Below are 23,375 nucleotides of genomic sequence, written 5' to 3' on the forward strand. Positions count from 1 at the left end.
CAAAATAGTCAAGTATTCTATAGAGTATATCAGGTGGCTCCAAGTGCTAAAGAGTAAAATAAATCAGGAAAGGGTAGAAGAGGTTCATAGGTGTGTGAATTTGAACAGAGGGGTCAGGGCAGGCCTCACTGAGGGGATAACCTGTGAGTCGAGACTTGAAGGAGGTGCAGGAGGGAGCCATGGAGATATTGGGGGAACAGCATTTCAAGCAGAGGGACCAGTAGGTACAAAGGCCCTGGGGCAAGACTGGACCTCTGTGAGGTGGGGACTATCTTGTTCCTGGCTGCATCCCCAGCAACTAGAGTGGCAGTTGGCACATAATGGAGTTTAACAAATATAGCATGATGGATGAAAAGCTCAGGTATGGGCTTCAGGAACAACTTACTCAAGGCTCAAATGATGGCCTCAGGGGTGTTACCTCCTCTATCTGTTGACTTTATTCTCAGATAACTTTTCTCCCCGGGGTCCAAGATAACAACTCAGCTTCAAATCCCACTCAGGAGAAAACATCTATTTCTCAGTATTCCCAGCAAAAGCCCCATCACAGCTCATTGGCTGAGTGGATCACATGTCCATCCCTTACCAAGTCCCTGAGACCAGTGGATTAGATGTGAGAGTGGCTTAGGACCCAGTCACAAAGCCCATCCACACCACACTGAGACCGGGGAGAAGAACCCAAAGGGAAGTTGGAGGCTACGGCTGGAAGGATGCTGGACAGGTAAAAAGCCACAGTTTTACAGAACAATCATAACAGCTAAGATTTATTTATTCATTCATATTGAGCACTCCTGTGTGTTGACCCCAGCTAAGGTGCATTTAATGCTCACAGCAGCCGCATGAAGCAGGTTAGCCCCGTTTTACAGATACAGAAACTGAGGCCAAGAGGAAACTGAAGCTTGAGATTTCACAGCTAGTAAATGGCAGAGCCTGAGGTCTGCTGGCTCGAAGGGAGCCCAGAGCCTCCACAAGGCTCAGCCCTGAAATCTCCTGTGCTGTGTGGTGGCCACCCTTCACCACGCCAGGGCCAGGCTGGCTGGACCAACCACTGAGCTGGAGGTGGAAGCCCTGAGCAAACTGGGAACACAAAGGAAGACACCTCTTTGATAGAGAAAGAGGGAGAGACCGTCAGGGCAGGCTCCCAATGGGCCCGCGGGGCTGGGGAGGCCGCTGGTGGAGGCTAGAGGCACATGACCCCAACTTGTTTCTCAAATGGAAGCTGAGGTAGGGGTAGGAGGCCAGTGGGAGGGTGGGCTGCCTCTCAGGTCTGGGGTCCTGAGAGGTCTGGATGAGGATGGAATGAGGACAGGCGTACAACCATAAGCAGGTTTCTCTCAGGGGCTGCCTATGGAAGGGTCCCCTCTTACAGCCATTGATCAAACTCCAAGTTCTCAAAGCTTGGAAGGATTAGATTCAAAGGGAGGATTACATGTGGGGTGGCTTTTTCTTTTTTAATCTTTTTTTTTTTTAAGAGGACAGAGGATCTCAGTTCCCAAAGGGAAGTCCTTTGGAATTAGACTGGGATGTAGATTAGAGGGTCTAAGGAGTTCTCCCATAGCCGAAGCCAGTGGAGTTTATCCAGAGGTATTAACCTGGACCTAAAGGGTCACAACCACTCCCTGGGGCTGGTCCCTCCTCCAGGCCAGGACCTGGGTCAGCCCCAGTAGGATTCAGACAAGAAAGTGGGCTGATTTTATACTGGGGAGAGAGAGGTACCGAGAGTGTCCCACTCAGACCCAACCTGGTCTTGACCCCTCCCCCAATTCCCCATGGCTAAAAGCTTTGGGGGCTTCCCCAGTTTTGGAGGGCAAACAAGGAAAACCACAGAGCTGGGAAAACTAGAGATGGTGCTCTTGATCTGAGCCATCCACCAGGCCTGCTTTTCCAGAACCACCTCTGTCCCCCTGGGGCTGCTTCACCCACTCTCCCTCCCAAAAAAGGAGACCAGATCCTTCCTATTCATTCCTCCTCAGCAGGTCCCAAGGGTCCTTCTGGAGACTCAGGAGATGACAGGGGCTGGGCTACAATGGTTACAGCACAGACCCTGGATCTGGACTAGAGGCCAAGCTGCCCCCTTAGCTATGTGATCTCTAGCTAGTAACCTTATCTGTCTGGGCCTTCCTTTTCTCTAAATAAGATGAGGATTATCATGCTTAAAAGATAAACAAGACTGACAAACCTCTGGCCAGGCTCACCAAGAAGAAAAGAGAGAAACCTCAAATAAACAAAATAAGAAATGAAAAAGGAGACATAACAACTGATACTGCAGAAATACAAAAAAACCGTAAGAGAATACTATGAACAACAATATGCCAGCAAATTTCACAACCTAGAAGAAATGGACAAGTTTCTAGAAACATACAGCCTACCAAAACTGAATCAAGAAGAAATAGATAATTTGAACAGGCCGATCACTAGAAGTGAAATAGAATCTGTAATTTTAAAACTCCCTACAGGGGCTTCCCTGGGGGTGCAGTGGTTAGGAATCCGCCTGCCAATGCAGGGGACACGGGTTCGTGCCCCGATCCGGGAAGATCCCACATGCCGCAGAGCGGCTAGGCCCGTGAGCCACAACTATTGAGCCTGCGCGTCTGGAGCCTGTGCTCCGCAATGGGAGAGGCCGCGACAGTTAGAGGCCCACGCACCGCGATGAAGAATGGCCCCTGCTCGCCGCAACTGGAGAAAGCCCTTGCACAGAAAAGAAGACCCAACACAGCCAAAAATAAATTTAAAAAATAAATAAATAAATAAATAACTCCCTACAAACAAAAGTCCAGGACCAGATGGCTTCACAGGCGAATTCTACCAAACATACAAAGAACTTATACTGATCCTTCTCAAACTCTTCCTAAAAATTGAAGAGGAGGGACCACTCCCAAAGACATTCTATGAGGCCACCATCACCCTGATACCAAAACCAGACCAAGACACCACCGAAAAAGAAAATTAGAGGCCAATATATTTGATGACTATAGATACAAAAATTCTCAGCAAAATATTAGCAAACTGAATCCAAAAACACATAAAAAAGAGCATATACCACGACCAAGTGGGATTCATCCCAGGTTCACAAGGATGGTTCAACATACGCAAATCAATCAATGTGATACACCACATCAACAAAAGAAAAGACAAAAACCAAATGATCATCTCAAAAGATGCAGAAAAAGCATCTGACAAAATTCAACATCCATTCATGATAAAAACACTTACCAAGTGGGTATAGAAGGAACATATCTCAATATGATAAAAGCTATTTATGACAAACCCACAGCCAATATAATACTAAATGGTGAAAAGCTGAAAGCCTTCCTGCTAAAATCTGGTTCAAGACAAGGATGCCCACTCTCACCTCTTCTATTCAACATAGTATTGGAAGTCCTAGCCGCAGCAATCAGACAAGAAAAAGAAATAAAAGGTATCCAAATTGGAAGGGAAGAGGTAAAATTGTCATTATATGCAGATAATATGATACTTTATATAGAAAACCCTAAAGACTCCACACAAAAACTATTAGAACTGATAAACAAATTGAGCAAGGTAGCAGGATACAAGATTAACATACAGAAATCAGTTGCATTTCTTTACATCAACAATGAAATATCAGAAAGGGAATGTAAAAACAAATAACTTTTCAAATCACAATCCCGAAAATAAAATAATTAGGAATAAACCTGACCAAAAAGGTGAAAGACTCACATGCTGAGAACTATAAAACATTAATAAAGGAAACTAAAGGTGACTCAAAGAAATGGAAACATATCCCATGCTCTTGGATTGGAATAATTAATATCATTAAAATGGTCATACTACCCAAAGCAACCTACAGATTTAATGTGATACCTACCAAATTACCCATGACATTTTTCACAGAACTAGAACAAATAATCCTAAAATTCATATGGAACCATAAAAGACCCAGAATTGCCAAAGCAATCATGAAGAAAAAGAACAAAGCAGAAGACATAACCCTCCCAGACTTCAGACAATACTACAAAGCTACCATAATCAAAACAGCATGATATTGGCACAAAAACAGACATATGGATCAATGAAACAGAATAGAGAACCCAGAAATAAACCCACACATCTACAGTCAATTAATCTTGACAAAGGAGGTAAGAATATACAATGGGAAAAAGACAGTCTCTTCAGGAAGTGGTGCTGGGAAAGTTGGAAAGCCTCATGTAAATCAATGAAGTTAGAACACACCCTCTCACCATACACAGAAATAAACTCAGAATGGCCTAAAGACTTAAATATAAGACATGACACCATAAAACTCCTAGAAGAGATCACAGGCAAAACATTCTCTGAAGTAAATCTTACCAATGTTTTCTTAGGTCAGTCTCCAAAAGCAACAGAAATAAAAACAAAATAAACAAATAGGACCTAATCAAATTTACAAGTTTTTGCACAGCAAAGGAAACCATAAACACAATGAAAAGACAACCTACAGAATGGGAGAAAATATTTGCAAACGATGTGACCGACAAGGGCTTAATTTCCAAAATATATAAGCAGCTCATACAACTCAACAACAAAAAAAACAAACAACCCAATCAAAAAAAAGGCAGAAGACCTAAATAGACATTTCTCCAAAGAAGAAATACAGGTGGCCAATAGGCACATAAAAAGATGCTCAACATTGCTGATTATTAGAGAAATGCAAATCAAAACTACAATGAGGTACCACCTCATACCAGTCAGAATGGCCATCATGAAAAAGTCTACAAATAACAAATGCTGGAATGGATGTGGAGTAAAGGGAACCCCCCTACACTGTTGGTGGGAATGTAAGTTGGTGCAGCCACTGTGGAAAACAGTATGGAGGTTCCTCAGAAAACTAAAAATAGAATTACCATATGATCTAGTAATCCCACTCCTGGGCATATAACCAGACAAAACTATAATTCAAAATAATACATGTACCCCTATGTTCATAGCAGCACTATTCACAATAGCCAAGACATGGAAACAACCTAAATGTCCATAGACAGATGAATGGATAAAGAAGATGTGGTACATATATACAATGGAATACTATTGAGCCATAAAAAAGAACAAAATAATGGCCATTTGCAGCAACATGGATGGACCTAGAGATTATCATACTAAGTGAAGTAAGTCAGAAAGAGAAAGACAAATACCATATGATATCACTTATATGTGGAATCTAAAATATGACACAAATGAACGTATCCATGAAACAGAAACAGAATTACGGACATAGAGAACAGTCTGGTGGTTGCCAAAGGGGAGGGGGTTGGGGGAGGTATGCAATGGGAGGCTGGGGTTAGCAGATGTAAGCTTTTATATATAGAACGGATAAACAACAAGGTTCTACTGTAGAACACAGAGAACGATATTCAATATCCTATGATAAACCATAATGGAAAAGAATATTAAAACTATATTCAATATCCTATGATAAACCATAATGGAAAAGAATATTAAAGAATATATATATATGTATAACTGAATCACTTTGCTGTACAGCAGAAATTAACACAACATTGTAAATTAACTATACTTCTATAAAAAAATATGGATCGAGAGTTTACACACATAACAGGGTCTCAGTAAGTGCAGCTTGTTAAGGTGGAGGATGGGTCCCAGGCTGAAGCCGGGAAGGTGACCCAAGAGACTTGTTGAGACCCAGGGAAGGAGTGTGGAGGCCGGCAGCTAGCAGGAGGCCTGGGTCCTCTCCAGCCAGGGGGAGTATGAGGCTGGGCGGACGTCTTGGCCTGCACGAGGTCTACCCCTGGGGAAACTGTAGATGTTTCCTACAACAAGAGTAAGACGGGCTTCCCTGGTGGCGCAGTGGTTGAGAATCTGCCTGCCAATGCAGGGGACATGGATTCGAGCCCTGGTCTGGGAAGATCCCACAGGCCGCGGAGCAACTAGGCCTGTGAGCCACAACTACTGAGCCTGCGCGTCTGGAGCCTGTGCTCCGCAACAAGAGAGGCTGCGATAGTGAGAGGCCCGTGCACCGCGATGAAGAGTGGCCCCCGCTTGCCGCAAATACAGAAAGCCCTCGCACAGAAACGAAGACCCAACACAGCCAAAAATGAATTAACTAATTAATTAATTAAAAAAAAAAAAAAGAGCAAGAGCAGCCAACGACATCCCCGCGCCAGAGGACGTTCTCCCTCAGGGAGGGGTGAACACCAGCCAGGCCCTAACGTCCCGGCCACGCCTCTGGTCCCTGGACCATGCCCTCCCTGACGCACCCCTCCCAGGTTCTCCGTCTGCGCTCCAGTCTACCCTTTGTTGGCAGGTCCAGCACGGTGTGCCCTCGGCCCTCGCGAGGCCACCTCCTCCCTAGAGCCCCGTTCCCTCCCCGGCTAACACGCCTCACCCCGAACCCCTTCAAGACAAGCCCTCGCTTGGGCGCTCAGGCCACGCCCCTCACGGGTGTCTTGGGCCAGGTCCCCCCACCCCTTGATTTGGACCCTTTGCTTAGGCCACACCCCTTCTTTGAATCTCTGACCTCAGATCTCGCTCCCGTCCTCGCCCTTCCTAGTGCGGCTGAGACCCCCCCGCCAGCGTGCTCGTGGCTGGGCTCCCCCACTGCCCCTTCTGCGTCCCCTGACTGGCACCACAAGGGAGTGTGCGTCCTCGTCAGGTCGAGGCGAGAAGGCATGAATCAGAGCTGGAGCACGTGGACCTGAGGGGCCGCGGTGGCCGCACGTGTGGCGGTACACATCCTCCCCCAGCCTCAGGACCCTCCCTCCCGGGGGGCGGGGGGCAGGGCAGCGTCCTTCTCTCTGGACCCTGCCTTCCAATGTAGGGGCGAGAGCTGCCTGAGCTGCAGTGGCTGCTCTCTTGGGCCTGCAACACCAACATGAGTCCCCCCCCTTCTCCCCTTTCTCCTCTGGACCCCAGCCCTCAGACCCTTGGCCCCTTTAGCCACGGGGACAGAGAGGCATGAACCGACTACCAAAGGGCCTCAGCCAGCTGTCTGCCATGTCCTCAGAAACCTGCGAGGGCCATGCCTGCTGATGCGAGTACCTTTGGTTGCCTCATGTATTTTGATATTGTCTGTATATTGGGTGTTCGATTCATATCTGTTCAATGAATGGCTGAGAAAACGAAGCACTGCTTTAATAAACGAATCCATTGTGTGTCGGGTCAGTCTTTGGGGAAATGTGCTAAAACTCCTGTACTAGTCATTAACGTCATTACCATTATGCGCGTTCTGTGGCCAAAATTTTCTTGGTCCATTCAAAGTTGAGAGGAAAAGGTAAATATTTTGCAGGGTGCACCTCACAGCCAGAAATCCAACTGCCTCTCCACCGAGTCTGGATGGAGAATCGCCTCGCATCACGGCTTTGGGTGCTGGTTGGCTGGCCCCATCACCTGGCTTAGACACTGGAATGTAACTTCACCTGTTCCTGTTTTCCTGCATGTTTTCTGGTCTTCTTTTCTTGAGACTTTTGCCACCAAGTCTTTCCATTCATTATAAAAATATTGTACGTCATGTTTGCTGGAGGAGATCTAAAACAAAACACACAGGAACTGTACTGCACAACTAAATGCGTAGCAATTCCTACCGGCTACTCCTTGGGAGGAAATAGAGGCTGATGTTTCTGAGGGGTGAGAACTCTATGTACTTCCCATCAGGAAGGCTTGTCGTGTGTGAAATTCATTTTGCCTCGGGGCACCACAGCGTCTCTGGGAAAATCCTTTCCCGCCACGTTCTCATAACGAACGCAGGCTCTCCACAGCTTTGATTCGTCTCTGTGGGATGGAGCCAATCTTCACCACTTCTTCCGCCCCCTCACCCCGCCCCGCTGCACCACGCAGCTTGCAGGATCTTAGTTCCCTGACCAGGGATCGAACCCGGGCCCTCCGCAGTGAGAGCGCGGAGTCCTAACCACTGGACGGCCAGGGAACTCCCCTTCACCACTTCTTTTGATACCTCTGAGAGACACGGAAGGGAAATGGTGAATCCAATGGATAAGCCCCAGTCAGAACTGTGAAGCAGGTCAAACTTATTTCCAAGAGGTCTTTAAATCTTCTCTAACTTCTGCCATATTCAGGGTTCCCCTTTTGCTTCAGGAGACCCACTGCTCTCTCAGAGGAGGCAGCTGGGTGGGAGGCGATGGTGGCTGGCCGGAATGGGTTACCTGTCCCGGGAGCCTGGCATTTTCAAGGACACTTTTAGGGAAAGCAATGCAACTCTCGTGGGGAAATTTAAACGCTGCAGAGTTTGGCGGGGATGGGATGGGGGGTGGACACTTCACCCCTCGTCACACACCACGGCCTCCTCCTTTCTCTGTGGACAGGCCGAGGACCCAACACAGCGCTGGGCAGGACGTGAGGGGCCTTGGAGAGCTGCTTTTCCCCGTGATCAGGAATGTGGGTCCCAAGGGATGCAGGCCAAGGCACATAATTTCGAGGTGCAATTACTGCAAATGCGTAATCTTGTAAACCCTTTGCTTTCCAGTGCCTGCTCCTGGTTAGAGCCACTGTGTTTGAGCCCTCTCACCAGGGGGAGAGTTGAAGGACTTACAACTGGTACAGACATACATTGACTGTTCAAAGTGGCCACTGTTGGAGCACAGCCCTGGAGGCCCTCTCACCGCACCCCTCCGCCCCTCCGCACCAGCCATTAACCCTTCACTTGCTGGGTCACGGGGAAGACTGGGAAGTCTGGGGAGGTCCTGGGAAGGGGCTGTTTACCAACCAACAGAGGCACCTTTCAATATTCTAACCATCAGCACGGCTGCAGCGGTGTGAACGGGCTGAACGTCAGCCTCTCCTCCCCTCCACAGCCTCTTCCCTCCCCACACACTTGGAGCTATGCTTTGCCTTTCTTTTCTACATCCATATTCCTGTTTTCCAATCTTTCAGCCAGAGACTGTACCATCTCCTCTTTCAGTGGCCCTCAGTATGGGAAGAGGTGTGGCCTCACCTGCGGAGGCCTTCAGAAGCAAGGATGGCCCAAACCAGGAAACCCCAAACCCAGCTGTGCATCAGAACCACAAGGCAGTGTCTGAGAACCCAATGGCCTGGGTGATCTGCACGTCTAGGAAGCACGTCAGCTGATGCTGACGCACAACCAGGCTCAGAGGTCCCCGCTGTCCTCCTAAACCCAGCGTCAGAGGAAATTCTGGGGCAACGGTGGTACAAAAACCTGTGAGTTCTTGGAAGGAAGGCGGGCGCTAAGAGCCACTCACAACGGCTGTTTCTTCCTGATGTCCGTGACCAACGCCAGCAGCAGCAACACCGTGGCCGTGAGGATTCCTGCCACCGAGACAGCGGCGATGCTGATGTCCCTCTGCAGAAAGTGCAGAAGCTGCGCGCGTGGCATACTCTTGCTTGGAACATCTAAATGAGAAGACGCACGGCCGAGTAAACAGAGAGTGACGACGCCGTACGCCTCTGTAGGGACAACTGGTTGGCTCTGCTTGGAGCCCAAATGAAAACCTTAGCATCTTAGCTGCTGGTTCCACAAGTCCTCTTGGGGAATAAACTGGCTGTGTTTAGGAAAAGACATTCACAACCTTTGATGGTGGAGGTGAGATGCTGAGGGTATGAGCTGACAAACAGCAAAGCAACCAGTTTGGAGGAGGTGAGGAGAGGAATAGAGGAGAGTGAAGATGGAGGGAGGAGACAGGGCCACTACAGGAGGTGAAAAGTCCCGCTGCAACGGCTTTTAAGAAAAATGGAATCACCCAACACAGCCATAAATAAATTTTAAAAAAGAAAAATGGAGTCAACAGCCATAAAAAAGAGTGAAATAATGCCATTTGCAGCAACACAGATGGACCTAGAGATTGTCATACTAAGTGAAGTAAGTCAGACAAAGACAAATATCATATGATATCGCTTATATGTGGAATCTAAAAAAACGATGCAAATGAACTTGTTTACAAAACAGAAACAGACTCACATAGAAAACACATTTATGGTTACCAAAGGGGAAGGGGGGGAAGGGAAAAATCAGGAGTTTGGGGTTAGCAGATACAAACTACCATGTATAAAACAGGTAAACGGCAAGGTCCTACTGTATAGCACAGGGAACTATATTCAATATCCTGTAATAAACCATAATGAAAAAGAATCTGAAAAAGAATATATATGTATATATGTGTGTGTGTGTGTGTGTGTATATGTATATTCTGAATCACTTTACTGTATACCAGAAACTAACACAATATTGTAAATCAACTATGCTTCAATAAAAAAAAAAAATGGAGTCAAGTATTCAGTCTGAAGCTTTCACAGGGCAGTGATAGAACCTCTTCTCTGCTGCCCCTCATCCCTCCTCCCCCACCCCCAGCTCCAGGTAATTCTGCCACATACATTATCTGCCTCGGGTGTGTAGGTTTGGGGGAATTTCAAGACATAAGGCAAACATGATGCCAAGATGATCCCAAGCTTTTTCAACCCTTTAGGGACTTGTAGAAACCTTGAGGGTAGATTTGGAATGTCACTACACGTGGGCTTGGGAATACTGTACAAGGCAATCTTAGCTAGATCTCAAAGGAAAGAGTCCTCAGCTGACACTAGGGACTCAGAGCTTCTGTTTCCCCATTTGTAATGTGACCCAAAAAAGACAAAGGAATCAGGGAAATGGGGCACAGAGGTACAATGATAGGAATCAGATGTGGAGAGCTGCTGAGGGGAGCCTAGTGATGCAGGCGCGACATGCTGGCCAACGGCCTTCTTGGGTTATGGGGAGAAAACTGAGGCACGTCCAACTTCCCACTTTCATCGATGCTATGTCAAGAGGCAGCGGCATCAAGCAACTTTAAGGGCTCTGTTGCAATAATTCAGCATTTAATTTCTTAGAGTTAGGAAGTGACAACCAGGTATAATTCTGATAGTGGGTAGCTACATGGAGGGAGTGTCCTGGACTTGGTATCAGCACGTTGCCATGATGGCAAGTTTCTACTCACTCTGAATGGGCCCAGCCTCAAGTAATCTAAGGATGAGGATCAAGGACTAGGTTAACCTTTGGCATTTAATCCCTTCTGTTTGTTAGAAAGCATCAGTGCTCAGTAACGTCAAGGACTGTGATGATGGTGCCCATGTTATGGACGACCCTGGCTTGTAGAAACAACATCAAAGCAGCATCTTTTTGAAAGGGTGGGTGGCAAATTCCTAGAGTTAGTTTAATGCATAATTTTAACTGTAGATCATATGCTTTCATGGGTAAATTAAAGGTGTGCTGACATCTAGTCCATTAAAACACCATGAAAGGCAAACAGTTGCATTCTGAAGTCATCCATAGGTAGGTACCTTATTTAGCTCACAATCTATAGATTATTACCTGGACTGATTGCTTCTTGAAGTGTTCCTTTATTTACAGCTGTTAACTGCTCATCACTTACATCCCTGTTGAAGAGAGAGGATTCTTTATCCCTCTTCTCCTCTGCAATATGACCTGCAAAAGACAAAAGACAAAATGGGTTCATCTAAAAACACCCAGCAGCTGTGATTAGTTCTGTTTTCATGATGAAAGTAACTGCCTCTAGAGTCAAAGTGAGGAGTTAGGATTTTGGAGAAAGGTCCAAACGGACATCAGTGCTTTGTTTTCGTTTATTTTTTTAACCTAACAAATTCCTGGGTAGACTGAGGCCGTGGTTCTCACCCTGGAGTGTGCTTCAGAATCACCAGGAGGCCTTGTTAAAACACAGATCGCTGGGCTCCACCCCAGAGTTTCTGATTCAGGAAGTCTAGGGTGTGGGGGCTGAGAACGTGCATTTCTCACTTTCCCTGGGCGGTGCTGGTGCTGCTGAGCGGGGATCACCCTTTCAGGGCCCAGCCAGAACCTCTCACGTAGTTGCTGAGCCTCTCCGACCCCAGTCTCAGCTAGTATAAAATAGAAATAATCAGGCCTACCTCACTGATAGCATAATGTTCATGAAAACAATTCAGAAACCACAAAATACTATAAAAAAAATGTTTCTGGAGGTATGTGGCCAAGATGGCAGAGTGGGAAGACCCTGAGCTCATCTCCTCCCAGGGGCACACCAAAGTCACAACTGTTTCCAGAACAACTGTCTATGAGAACGACCTGAAGACTAGTAGAAAAGACTTCCCACAACTAAAGCTATAAAGAAGGAACCACAGTGAGACAGGGTATAGGCAGTACCCACTCCCCAGGCGAGGTGAGGTGAGCCACAAACAGGAGGATAATCATAACTGTAGAGGTTCTCCCCAGGGAGCAAGGGGTCCAAACCCCACATCGGGATCCCCAGCCCCGGGCTCCTGCACTGGGAGGACGAGCCACCAGGATGCCTGGCTTTGAAGGCCAGCAGGCTTTGCCTACGGAAGAGCTAAAGGGCTGTAGGAAACAGACTCTGCCCTTAAAGGACACATGCAAAATCTCACACACTCCGAGCCCCAGCACAGAGGCAATAATTTGAAAGGACACTGGTCAGACCCACTTGCTGATCTTGGAGAGGCTCCCAGAGAGGAAGGAGGCAACTGGGAACATAGATGCTGGCAGCAGCCATTTGGGGGATCTTGTTCTACCACAAGGACTCTGGGGCTGGCAAGCACCATTTTGGAGCCCTCCCTCTAGTCTGTTAGCGCCGGGGGCCTGCCTGCCCACCAACGGGCTGGCAGCAGTCCCAGGACCCCCCCCGGGCTGTGCAGCCAGCCACAGCAGGCCCCAGCCACCCAACACCAGCAGGCACAAGGCAGGGCCTGGCAGCCAACCAAGTCAGGGGCCAACTTCACCTACCAGCACATCCACAGTAGCCAGCCCTGCCACAACAAAAGAGCCCACCTGAGCACATAGCTCAAGTGACCAGAGGGGAGTGTGCTGCTGGGCCCCACGGGAAGTCTCATACACAAGGCCACAAAGTCTCTAAGAGATGGGGAAACATAACTGACCTACTTAATACTTAGAAATAAACACAGAGAATTAGGTAAAACGTGGAGACAAATAAGTATGTTTCAAATGAAGGAATAAGACAAAACCCCCAAAGAAGAACTAACTGAAGTACAGATAAGCAATCTACCTCATAAAGAGTTCAAGGTAATGATCCGAAAGATGCTCAACAAACTCAGGAGAAAAATGGAGGAGAACAATGAGAAGTTTAACAAAGAGCTTAAAAATATAAAGAAGAACCAAACAGAGCTGAAGAATGCAATAACTGAAATAAAAAATACACTAGAAGGAATCAACGGTAAATTAGGTGATACACAGGAATGGATCCACAAACTGGAAGACAGAGGAGTGGAAATCACCCAAGCTGAACATAAAAAAGGATAAAGAATTTTTAAAAGTGAGGATAGTTTAAGAGACCTCTGGGACAACATCAAGCAAACTAACATTCACATTGCAGAGGTCCCAGAAAGAGAAGAGTGAAATAAAGGGGCAGAGAACTTATCTGAAGAAATAATAGCTGAAACTTCGCTAACCTGGGAAAGGAAACAGACATCCAGATACAGAAAGCACAGAGTCCCAAACAAGATGAACCCAAAAAGGTCTACACCGAGACATAATTAAAATGACAAAAATTAAAGATAAAGACTATACTCCAGGGACTTCCCTGGTGGTCCAGTGGTTAAGAATCTGCCTCCCAATGCAGGGGACGTGGGTTCGATCCCTGGTCGGGGAACTACGATCCCACATGCCACGGGGCAACTAAGCCCGTGCGCCATAACTACTGAGCACATGGGCCACAACTAGAGAGCCCGTGAGCCGCAATTACTGAGCCCGTGCGCTCTGGAGCCTGCACGCTCTGGAGCCTGCACACTGCAACTAGAGAGAAGCCCACCTGGCACGGTGAGGAGCCCACACGCCGCAATGGAAGATCCCGCATGCTGCAATTAAGACCCGAGGCAGGCAAAAATAAAATTTAAATAAATAAATAAATAAATAAATATTTTTTTAAAAGACTATACTCCAATAAAAATTTAAAAAGAAAAAAATAATAAAGATCAAGAGAGGATCCTAAAAGCAGCAAGGGAAAAGCAACTTGCTATGTACAAGGAAACTCCCGTAAGGCTATCAGCTGACATTTCAGCAGAAACTTTGCAGACCAGAAGGGAGTGGGCATGATATGTTCAAAGTGGTGAAAGCAAAAAACCTACAACCATGAATACTCTACCCCACAAAGCTATCATTCAGATTTGAGGGAGAGATAAAGAGTTTTACAGACATGCAAAAGCTAAAAGAGTTACCACTGAACCAGCTTTACAGGAAAATTTAAAAGGACATCTCTAAGTGGAAAAAAAAAAGACCACAACTGGAAATATGAAAATTACAAAAGGAAAAAGCTCATTGGTAAAAGCAAATATACAGTAAGGTAGTGGACCAAAAGACAAAAGTAGTAAAACCATCTACCTCCACAATAAGTAGTTGAGGGATACACAAAACAAAAAGATATAAAATATGATGTCAAAAACATTAAATATGGTGGGGGTGCAGGAGTGGAAATGCAGGATTATTAGAATGCATTCGAACTTAAGAGATCATCAACTTAAAATAATCATATATAGGGACTTTCCGGCAGTCCAGTGGTTAGGACTCAGCGTTTCCACTGCAGGGGGCATGGGTTCCATCCCCGGTAGGGGAACTAAGATCCCACAAGCCACACAGCATGGCCAAAAAAAAATCATATATATATTACATAATATATGTTACAATTAATTTAAGAAGATTGAAATCATATCAAACATCTTTTCTGACCATAATGATAGGAAAAATCAACTACAAGAAAAAAACTGCCAAAAACATAAACATAAAAATTGCCAAAAATACACCCAACATGCATGTAAACAACAAATAAGCCACTGAAGAAATTAAAGAGGAAATAAAAAAATACCCAGAGACAAATGAAAATGGGAACACAATGATCCAAAATCAGTGGGACACAGCAAAAGCAGTTCTAAGAGGGAAGTTTATAGCAACATTAGCCTACCTCAGGAAACAAGAAAAATCTCAAATAAACAATCTAACCTTACGCCTAAAGGAATTAGAAAAAGAACAAAAAGTACCCAAAGTTAGTAGAATAAAAGAAATAATAAAGATCAGAACAGAAATGAATGAAATAGAGACTTAAAAAGCAATAAAAAAAAGATTAATGAAATTAAGAGCTCGTTCTTTGAAAACATAAACAAAATCAATAAACCGTTAGCCAGACTCATCAAGAGAAAAAGAGAGGGCCCAAATAAATAAAATCAGAAACGAATTAGAAGTTACACTTGACACCACAGGAACACAAAGGATTATGAGAGATTACTATGAATAATTATATGCCAATAAAATGGACAACCTAGAAGAAATTGATAAATTCCTAGAAACAGATAATCTCCCAAGACTGAATCAGGAAGAAAAGGAAAATCTGAACAGAGCAGTTACCAGTAATAAAATTGAATCAGTAATTAAAAAAAAAAACAAAAAAAACCTCCCAACAAGCAAAAGTTCAGGACCAGATGGCTTCACAGGTGAATCTGACCAAATATTTCAAGAAGAGCTAATCCTATCCTTCTCAAATTTTTCCAAAATATTGCAGAGGAAGGAATGCTTCTGAACCCATCTATGATGCCAGCATCACCCTGATATGAAAACCAGATAGAGACACCACAAAAAAGGAAATTTATAGGCCAATATCAGTGATGAACATAGATGCGAAAATGCTCAACAAAATTAGCAAACTGAATACAACAATATATTAAATGGATCATACACCATGATCAAGTGGGATTTGTTCCAGAGATACAACAATGGTTCAATATCTGCATAAATCAATCAATGTGATACAGCACATTAACAAATTGAAGAATAAATACCATATGATCATCTCAATAGATGCAGAAATACCTTTTGACAAAATTCAACATCTCAACAAAGTGGGTGTAAAGGGAGCATACCTCAACATAATAAAGGCCATATATGACAAGCCCACAGTTAACATCATACTCAATGGTGAAAAGCTGAAAGAATTTCCTCTAAGATCAGGAACAAGACAAGGATGCCTACTCTGTCCATTTTTATTCAACACAGTATTGGAAGTCCTAGCCAGAGAAATCAGACAAGAAAAAGAAATAAGAGGAATTCAAATTGGAAAGGAAGAAGTAAAACTGTCACTGTTTGCAGATGACATGATACTATATATAGAAAATCCTACACACACACACCCAAAACTGTTAAAACTAATAAATGAATTCAATAAAGTTGCAGAATACAAAATTAATATAGAGAAATCCGTTGCATTTTTTACAGTAACAAAGAACTATCAGAAAGTGAATTAAGAAAACAATCCCATTTACAAATGCTTTAAAAAGAATAAAATACCTAGAAACAAATCTTACCAAGGAGGTAAAAGGCTATACTTGGACAACTACAAGACTTTGATGAAAGAAATTGAAGACAACATAAACAAATGGAAAGATATACCATGCAGTCTACAGATTCACTGCAATCCCTATCAAAATACCAATGGCATTTTTCACAGAACTAGAGCAAATAATTCTAAAATATGTATGGAAAAAAAGAATGAAATATTGCCATTTGCAGCAAATGGATGGACCTAGAGATTATCATAATGAATGAAGCCAGACAGAGAAAGACAAATATTACATTATATCACTTAGAAATGGAATCGAAAAAACAATACAAATGAGCTTATTTACAAAACAGAAACAGACTCATGGACATAGAAAACAAACTTATGGTTACCAAAGGGGAAAAACGTGGAGGAGGGATAAATTAGGAGTATGGGATTAATAGATACACACCACTATATGTAAAATAGATAAACAACAAGGATTTACTGTATAGTACAGGGAACTATATTCAATACCTTGCAATAACCTATAATGTAAAAGAACAAGGAAAAAAAAGTATATATATATATAACTGAATCACTTTGCTGTACACCTGAAACTAATACAATATTGTAAATCAACTATACTTCAATCAATCAATGAAATGAGGAAAAAATAAAATAAAATTTGTATGGAAACACAGAAGACCCTGAACAGCCAAAACAATCTTGAGAAAGAAGAACAAAGCTGGAGTATCATGCTCCCTCATTTCAAACTATACTACAAAGCTACAGTACTGGCATAAAAACAGACACAAAGACAAATGGAACAACAGAGAACCCCTAAATAAACCCATGCACTTATGGTCAATCTATGACAAAGGAGGCAAAAATATACAATGGAGAAAAGACAGCCTCTTTTTTTTTTAATAAATTTATTTATTTTATTTACTTTTGGCTACTTTGGGTCTTCATTGCTGTGCAGAGGCTTTCTCTAGTTGTGGTGAGCGGGGGCTACTCTTCGTTGTGGTGCAGGGGCTTCTCCTTGCGCTGGCTTCTCTTGTTGCGGAGCATGGGCTCTAGGAGCGCGGGCTTCAGTAGTTGTGGCACGCAGGCTCAGTAGTTGTGGTTCGCAGGCTCTAGAGTGCAGGCTCAGTAGTTGTTGTGCATGGGCTTAGTTGCTCCACGGCATGTGGGATCTTCCCAGACCAGGGCTCAAACCCATGTCCCCTGCATTGGCAGGCGGATTCTTAACCACTGCGCCACCAGGGAAGCCCCAGACAGCCTCTTTACTAAATGGTGTTGGAAAAACTGGACAGGGACACATGCAAAAGAATCAAACTGGACAACTTTCTCACTCCATGAACAAAACTAGACTCAAAACAGATTAAAGACTTAACTATAAGACCTAAAACCATAAAACTCCTAGAAGAAAAAATAGGCAGTTAGCTCTTTGACACCAGTCTCAGCTATATGCCTCCTCAGGCAAGGGAAACAAAAGCAAAAGTAAACAAATGAGACCTAATCAAACTGAAAAGCTTTTGCACAGCAAAGGAAACTATCCACAGAATGAAAAAGCCACTTACTGAATGGGAGAAGACATTTGCAAACAACATATCTGATAAGGGGTTAATATCCAAAATATACAAAGAACATATACACCTCAATATCAAACAAACAACCTGATTTTAAAATAAGCAGAAGACCTGGATAAACATTTTTTCCAAAGAGGACAGGCAAATGGCCAACAGACACAAGAAAGGATACTCAACAGCACTAAATATCAGGGAAATGAAAATCAAAACCATGATGAGATATCACCTCACATCTGTCAGAATGGCTATTACCAAAAAGACAAGAGATAACAACTGTTGGCAGGGATATGGAGAAAAGGGAACCCTTGAACACTGTTGGTGGAAATGTAAATTGGTGCAGCCACTATGGAAACAGTATGGAGGTTCCTCAAAAAATTTACAATGGAACTATCATATGATACAGCAATTCCACTTCTGGATATTTTTCCAAAGAAAACAGCAACACTAATTTGAAAAGATATATGCACCCCTATGTTCACTGCAGCATTATTTACAATAACCAAGATATGGAAGCAACAGAAGTGTCCATCAATAGAGGAATGGGACTTCCCTGGTGGTCCAGTGATTAAGACTCTGTGCTTCCAGTGCAGGAGGTGCAGGTTTGATCCCTGGTCGGAGAACTAAGATCCCACATGCTGTGGGGTGCGGCCAAAATCAAAAACAAGAACAAAATAGAGGAATGGATAAAGAAGATGTCACATATATATTTTATACACACACACACACACACACACACACACACAATGGAGTCTTACTCAGCCATAAAAAAGAATGAAATCTTGCCATTTGTGGTAACATGGATGGACCTAGAGAGTATTATGCTAAGTGAAATAAGTCACACAGAGAAAGACAAATACTGTATGATTTTACTTACAGGTGGAATCTAAAAAATGAAGCAAATGAAGAAACATAACAAAACAGAAACAGACTCATAAATACAGAGAACAAATTGGTGGTTGCCTGAGGGGAGGAGGCATGGGAAGATGAGTGAAATAGATGAGGGAGATTAAGAGGAACAAACTTCCAGTTATAAAATAAATATGTCACGGGTATGTAATGTACTGCATAGGGAATATAGTCAATAATATTGTAATAACTTTGTATGGCGACAGATAGTAACTAAACTTACTATGGTGATCATTTTGTAATGTATAAAAATATTGAACCACTATGTTGTACACCTGAAACTAATATAATATTTTAAGTCAATTATACTTCAATTTTAAAAAGAATGTTTCTTGAATTGCAAGGGCAATACAGAAGATTAAATACCCTGAAATATTCATTTATTGGTAGAGGGACCACAGAATGGCTTAGTAGAAACAGACAAGGTTGAAAAACTGCAGCTAATTCTGCAGCTTTGGGGTGAGTTTGGTGAATCTGTCTAGGAAGTATGTGATAACAGCCTCACATTTCTGGAGAAAGAAATAAATTTATTTTTTATTCAATTTGGCTTAGAAAAAGAGAGAAAACTCTCAGCTTAAAATGACTCATAATTACTTGACTTTGGAAGTGCCAGCTTGTCAAATCAGGGTCAAGGGATTAACAAACACAGACAGAAAACTCTGGATAACATAGAGTTAATCTACTAAGGGGTTGTGTTTGCCTTGCTCTTTCATAGAGTGTTTTAAAAAAGATAGACTTGCCACTTGAACCCAAATTTTTACATTCCTTGTCTCTGTAGCACAAAAACAAAAACTAGAATCAGGAGTCACTATACATACTTATCATCAATATGGTCATAAGTTCTCATTTACCTAAAGATCTTTGGAGAGTTTGGAAGATGTTTTTCACATGTGGTGGGTTGTGATTTTGGTCATTTGTTGGATTATTTTCTGTGGGAAAAAAATAAGCACAATTACCAAGTTTTGCCAAATACAGTCAATTTCCAAACTTTATTTCAACTTTAGAAAGCCACTAACTATGAGAAAGTAGCAGTCCATTACAAGAGCAATTACAAGGAGCAAATCCCCCATGCATTTCCATGATGTGGACTCAATCCAAGCTGTCAATCAGTAACACCTTGGGCCTGGTAAAATCATCTTAAATGAGCCCAGAACCAAGAAATTTTGGCTTTGTGCTCAAGGAGAAGTTGAAGTTTTACATCTTCATAATTTCTTTGGGTGTTGTTTGTTTATTTTGCTCTCAGGAGACTCTAGCATTGAAATGCACGTTTGGTTATATGTTAACAGCACTTTATTGCTACGCTGTTAACTGAGGACTAGATTGCCTTCAGTGGAGCTATGATCATTATGACCTTGAACTCTCCGCAGACCTGGGCACACTTTTTCCAAGACACTTCACTTCTAAAAAGGATAATTTCCTCACCCCTCTTCCTAGCCGGCCCTCTTCCTTCTTACCATTAATTCTGGTTTTTTGAAAGGTCACTACTGCTAAGGAAGAGGTGCAGACAGGGTGGTCTGGGATTTCCTGGTCCCCACAGAGTAGCCTCAGAGCAGCTCCTGGCCTCTGAAGAGGGGCCTGGTCGGCCTCCTTTTCTTGTGGGGTGTCACCTTCACCACTGTATGCAGGGCTTCCTCATGCCTCTTCTTTGTTCACCTACTCAAAACACCTTATCAAGCAGACCTGCCTCTCTTTTAATCTCCCAAAGCTCCATGCAAGTATAACCTAAAGCACTTTTAACATACTTTCAATTTTAGTATGTTTATGTCCAATGATTATTCATGAGACTGACTCTCTTACTAGCTGTGAGCTCTTGGAAGACAAGAATGCCCCATTTAGCTCTCCAGTTCCTGGCACAGTGCCTACCACAGGGAAGGAGAGCAACAGCTGGTCTTGAGTAAGAGAAGGAATCTTAAAGAATCTTGACTGCAACCTCATGAAAGACTCTGAGCCAGAACCACCAGCTAGGCCTGTCTGGTTGGCCAAGACTGCAGTAGTTTGAAGGCTGAAAGGCACTGGAGGGTCTGCATCCTAGATGACTAACAAGCTGTTGGCAGAAGGCCTCACCTCCTCATTGGCTTAGGCAGGAGGGTTCAGTTCCCCATCACAGGGGCCACCCCTTAGGACTGCTGGAGTGTCCTCACATGGCAGCTGACTTTTCTCTGAGTGAGCAATTAATCGAAGAGACAGCCAGCCGGAAACCATAAGGTCTTTTATGACCTAATCTATGAAGTGGCACATCATCACTTCTGCCATATTCTATTCATTAGAAGCAAATCACCAAGTCCAGCCCACAGTCAAGGGGACAGGGGTGAAGCTCCATCTTTCAAAGGGAGGGGTATCAAAGAATTTGTGGAGATATTTTAAAACCACAGTAGGAATGAAATTCCAAGGAAGACAGTTGAACAAAAAGGAAACAGTCACTTGTGTCCATGTGAACGTGAGGATTTTAATCAGCTACCTCTGCTTTGGTGCAAGAATTGTGGATGGAGAGAAGTGATACCCTTACAGAGGCATCTACACTCTGCAAGAAGCCTGGACCTGGGTATGCAACCTGTACCATTAAGCAGAGATTCCTGAAGGACTTCCAAGATATTAAGTTTAGCCACATGAAATTGGAGATCTTTGATCATTTTTGACCTACAAAAACAGTAAGATCAAATGAGTCAACCTCACAGTATAGTCCCAAGGGAGGATTTCTAGTCTACATATTTCTTCTAATTTTGAGGCTCCTAGAAACCCAACATCATGGATTATCAAGATAAGTGTGATGATCAATTTGTAATGTGATCCTTTAACAAAGAAAATATGGAATTGGCTTCAAGCCAAATTTAGATCGATCACTGCATACCTTGGGGATCTGGGAAGACAGAGGAAAATAAATGCATTTTGTGCTTAGGAGGTGGTCAAGCATCGAGTCAAGCTCCAAGAAGGGAGAAAAAGCAATAAGGCTGATGACCGAAGGACACTTTTCGAGAAGGTGATGTCATTTTGGGGAACATGCAAAAGTCCTAGAGAAATCTACCAAAATGGCCAGTTGGGACATGCCACAGAGTCTGAGAGGGAATGGTACACTTTTTCCAGGGGACCAAGCTCAGTGGGGTACCAGGGACTCCAGGCCCCCTCCAGTGTCATAACCGGGGTGGGGAGGGGGACAGGAAGTGCTCACTGGCAGCATCTGTATTTGACAGTTCTTTCATATGGCAACTACTTGAAAGGAAAATGCTACCCTCCCTGTTCTCCACTGGCAACGTTTCGAGCACATCAGCAGCACAGGAGGAAGCCACTCAGCAGAAGACAGAAGGAGGTCTTGCCCTGGGTACACTGGGCATCTGCTCTAGTGAGAAAATCTAAGGACTAGTCATAAGCAGCTGCAAGTTATTGTTCAATGTGGTGTCTGTGAAACTCTTTCTGCCTACAAGTTCTTCCAGGTGTCCTTAAAAGGCATACAAATTATGCAAGTGTAACTGGTGTGTCTTACAGGCATCCTGCATTCAAACAGCGGCACTGTCTCCTACTAGCTGCTTGACCTCCGGCAAGTTACTTAACTTCAGTATCTACATATGGAAAATGGGGGCATACTAATAATGATGCTACACACATAGGACTGCTGTGGGCATTAAATAATGTAGTTGAAAAACTCCTTTGGTACATAGCAAGTGCTCAGTGTACATTAATTTTATCATAATAACAGTGATTATTATTTTTTCAGAATGTACCATTCACTCATTCATTCACACATTTATTCATTTAGCAAATCTTATTAAGCTCCTACCTTAAATCAGACCCTAACTCCTCAGCCCTGGGGAAAGACAGTCTAGTGAATGCAACAGTTATTGTTTTGATTTGTCTTATGGTCATTTCAGCATATGTACTAGAAGGATGATTACCAGTAAATTTAAAGGGGGATATAGACAGTCCTAAATACAATAAGGCATTAAGTAGAAAATAATGTATACAAAGAAAAGATGGAGGTTATAAATTAATTCTGATGTTAAAAGAACAAACATTTTGTCCTGGTTCCTATGAAGGAAAATAGCAGTTCCTTATTTGAAAGCACTTAACAGAAGGAATTGCTTTACAAATCAAAAGACCAAGCTAGAGAGTAAGCTGTGTGTCCCCCAAGTAGATCATTTAATTACATTTAAACAATGAACAATTGTGTTTATTATTCACGGTGCCCTAGCACTATAATGTGCACTCCTGGACAGGCCACACCTCGCATTTGCAGGGACTCACACAAGAGTACAGATGGAGACACACCCATCGTATGTATCAGTATTTAAAAGTTCTAAATTGTGACTTGGTCTGCATTTCCACACAAGGACTTGCAGCCCACTGCTTCCTTGGTGGCTAAAGGAACCCCACTTCCCAGGATACACTGAAGCAGGACAGAAGCTGCAACCAGGCCCAAGACTCCTGAGTAGTGACTGGACACACCAAATCTCCCTATGGTCAAGTGGGATTTATTCTAGGAATGCAAGGCTTGTTCAATATTAGGAAATCCATTAATATCATATACAATACTAGTAGACTTAAGGGAAAAATTAAATCATATGAATAGTTACAAAGATCCTGACAAAATTCAACACCCATACCTGTTTTTAAAAACACACAAGGGCTTCCCTGGTGGCGCAGTGGT

The 23,375-nt window shown here is 43.5% G+C and overlaps 1 protein-coding gene across 1 annotated transcript in view; it reads right to left on the minus strand.

Moving 5' to 3' along the window:
- ZAP70 (zeta chain of T cell receptor associated protein kinase 70) overlaps nucleotides 1–23,375 on the minus strand; it is a 70,546-nt gene that overhangs the window by 33,539 nt on the left and 13,632 nt on the right. Inside the window, exons 3-6 of the mRNA XM_082427333.1 lie at nucleotides 19,588–19,665; nucleotides 11,282–11,395; nucleotides 9,183–9,333; nucleotides 7,186–7,497 (exon numbers count right to left, since the gene is read on the minus strand). The gene's annotated coding sequence lies outside the window, so the exon portion shown is untranslated. The remainder of the gene's footprint in view (nucleotides 1–7,185; nucleotides 7,498–9,182; nucleotides 9,334–11,281; nucleotides 11,396–19,587; nucleotides 19,666–23,375) is intronic.

The sequence above is a fragment of the Balaenoptera physalus genome (assembly GCF_965194825.1).
Source record: "Balaenoptera physalus genome assembly, chromosome: 15".
Lineage (NCBI taxonomy): Eukaryota > Metazoa > Chordata > Mammalia > Artiodactyla > Balaenopteridae > Balaenoptera > Balaenoptera physalus.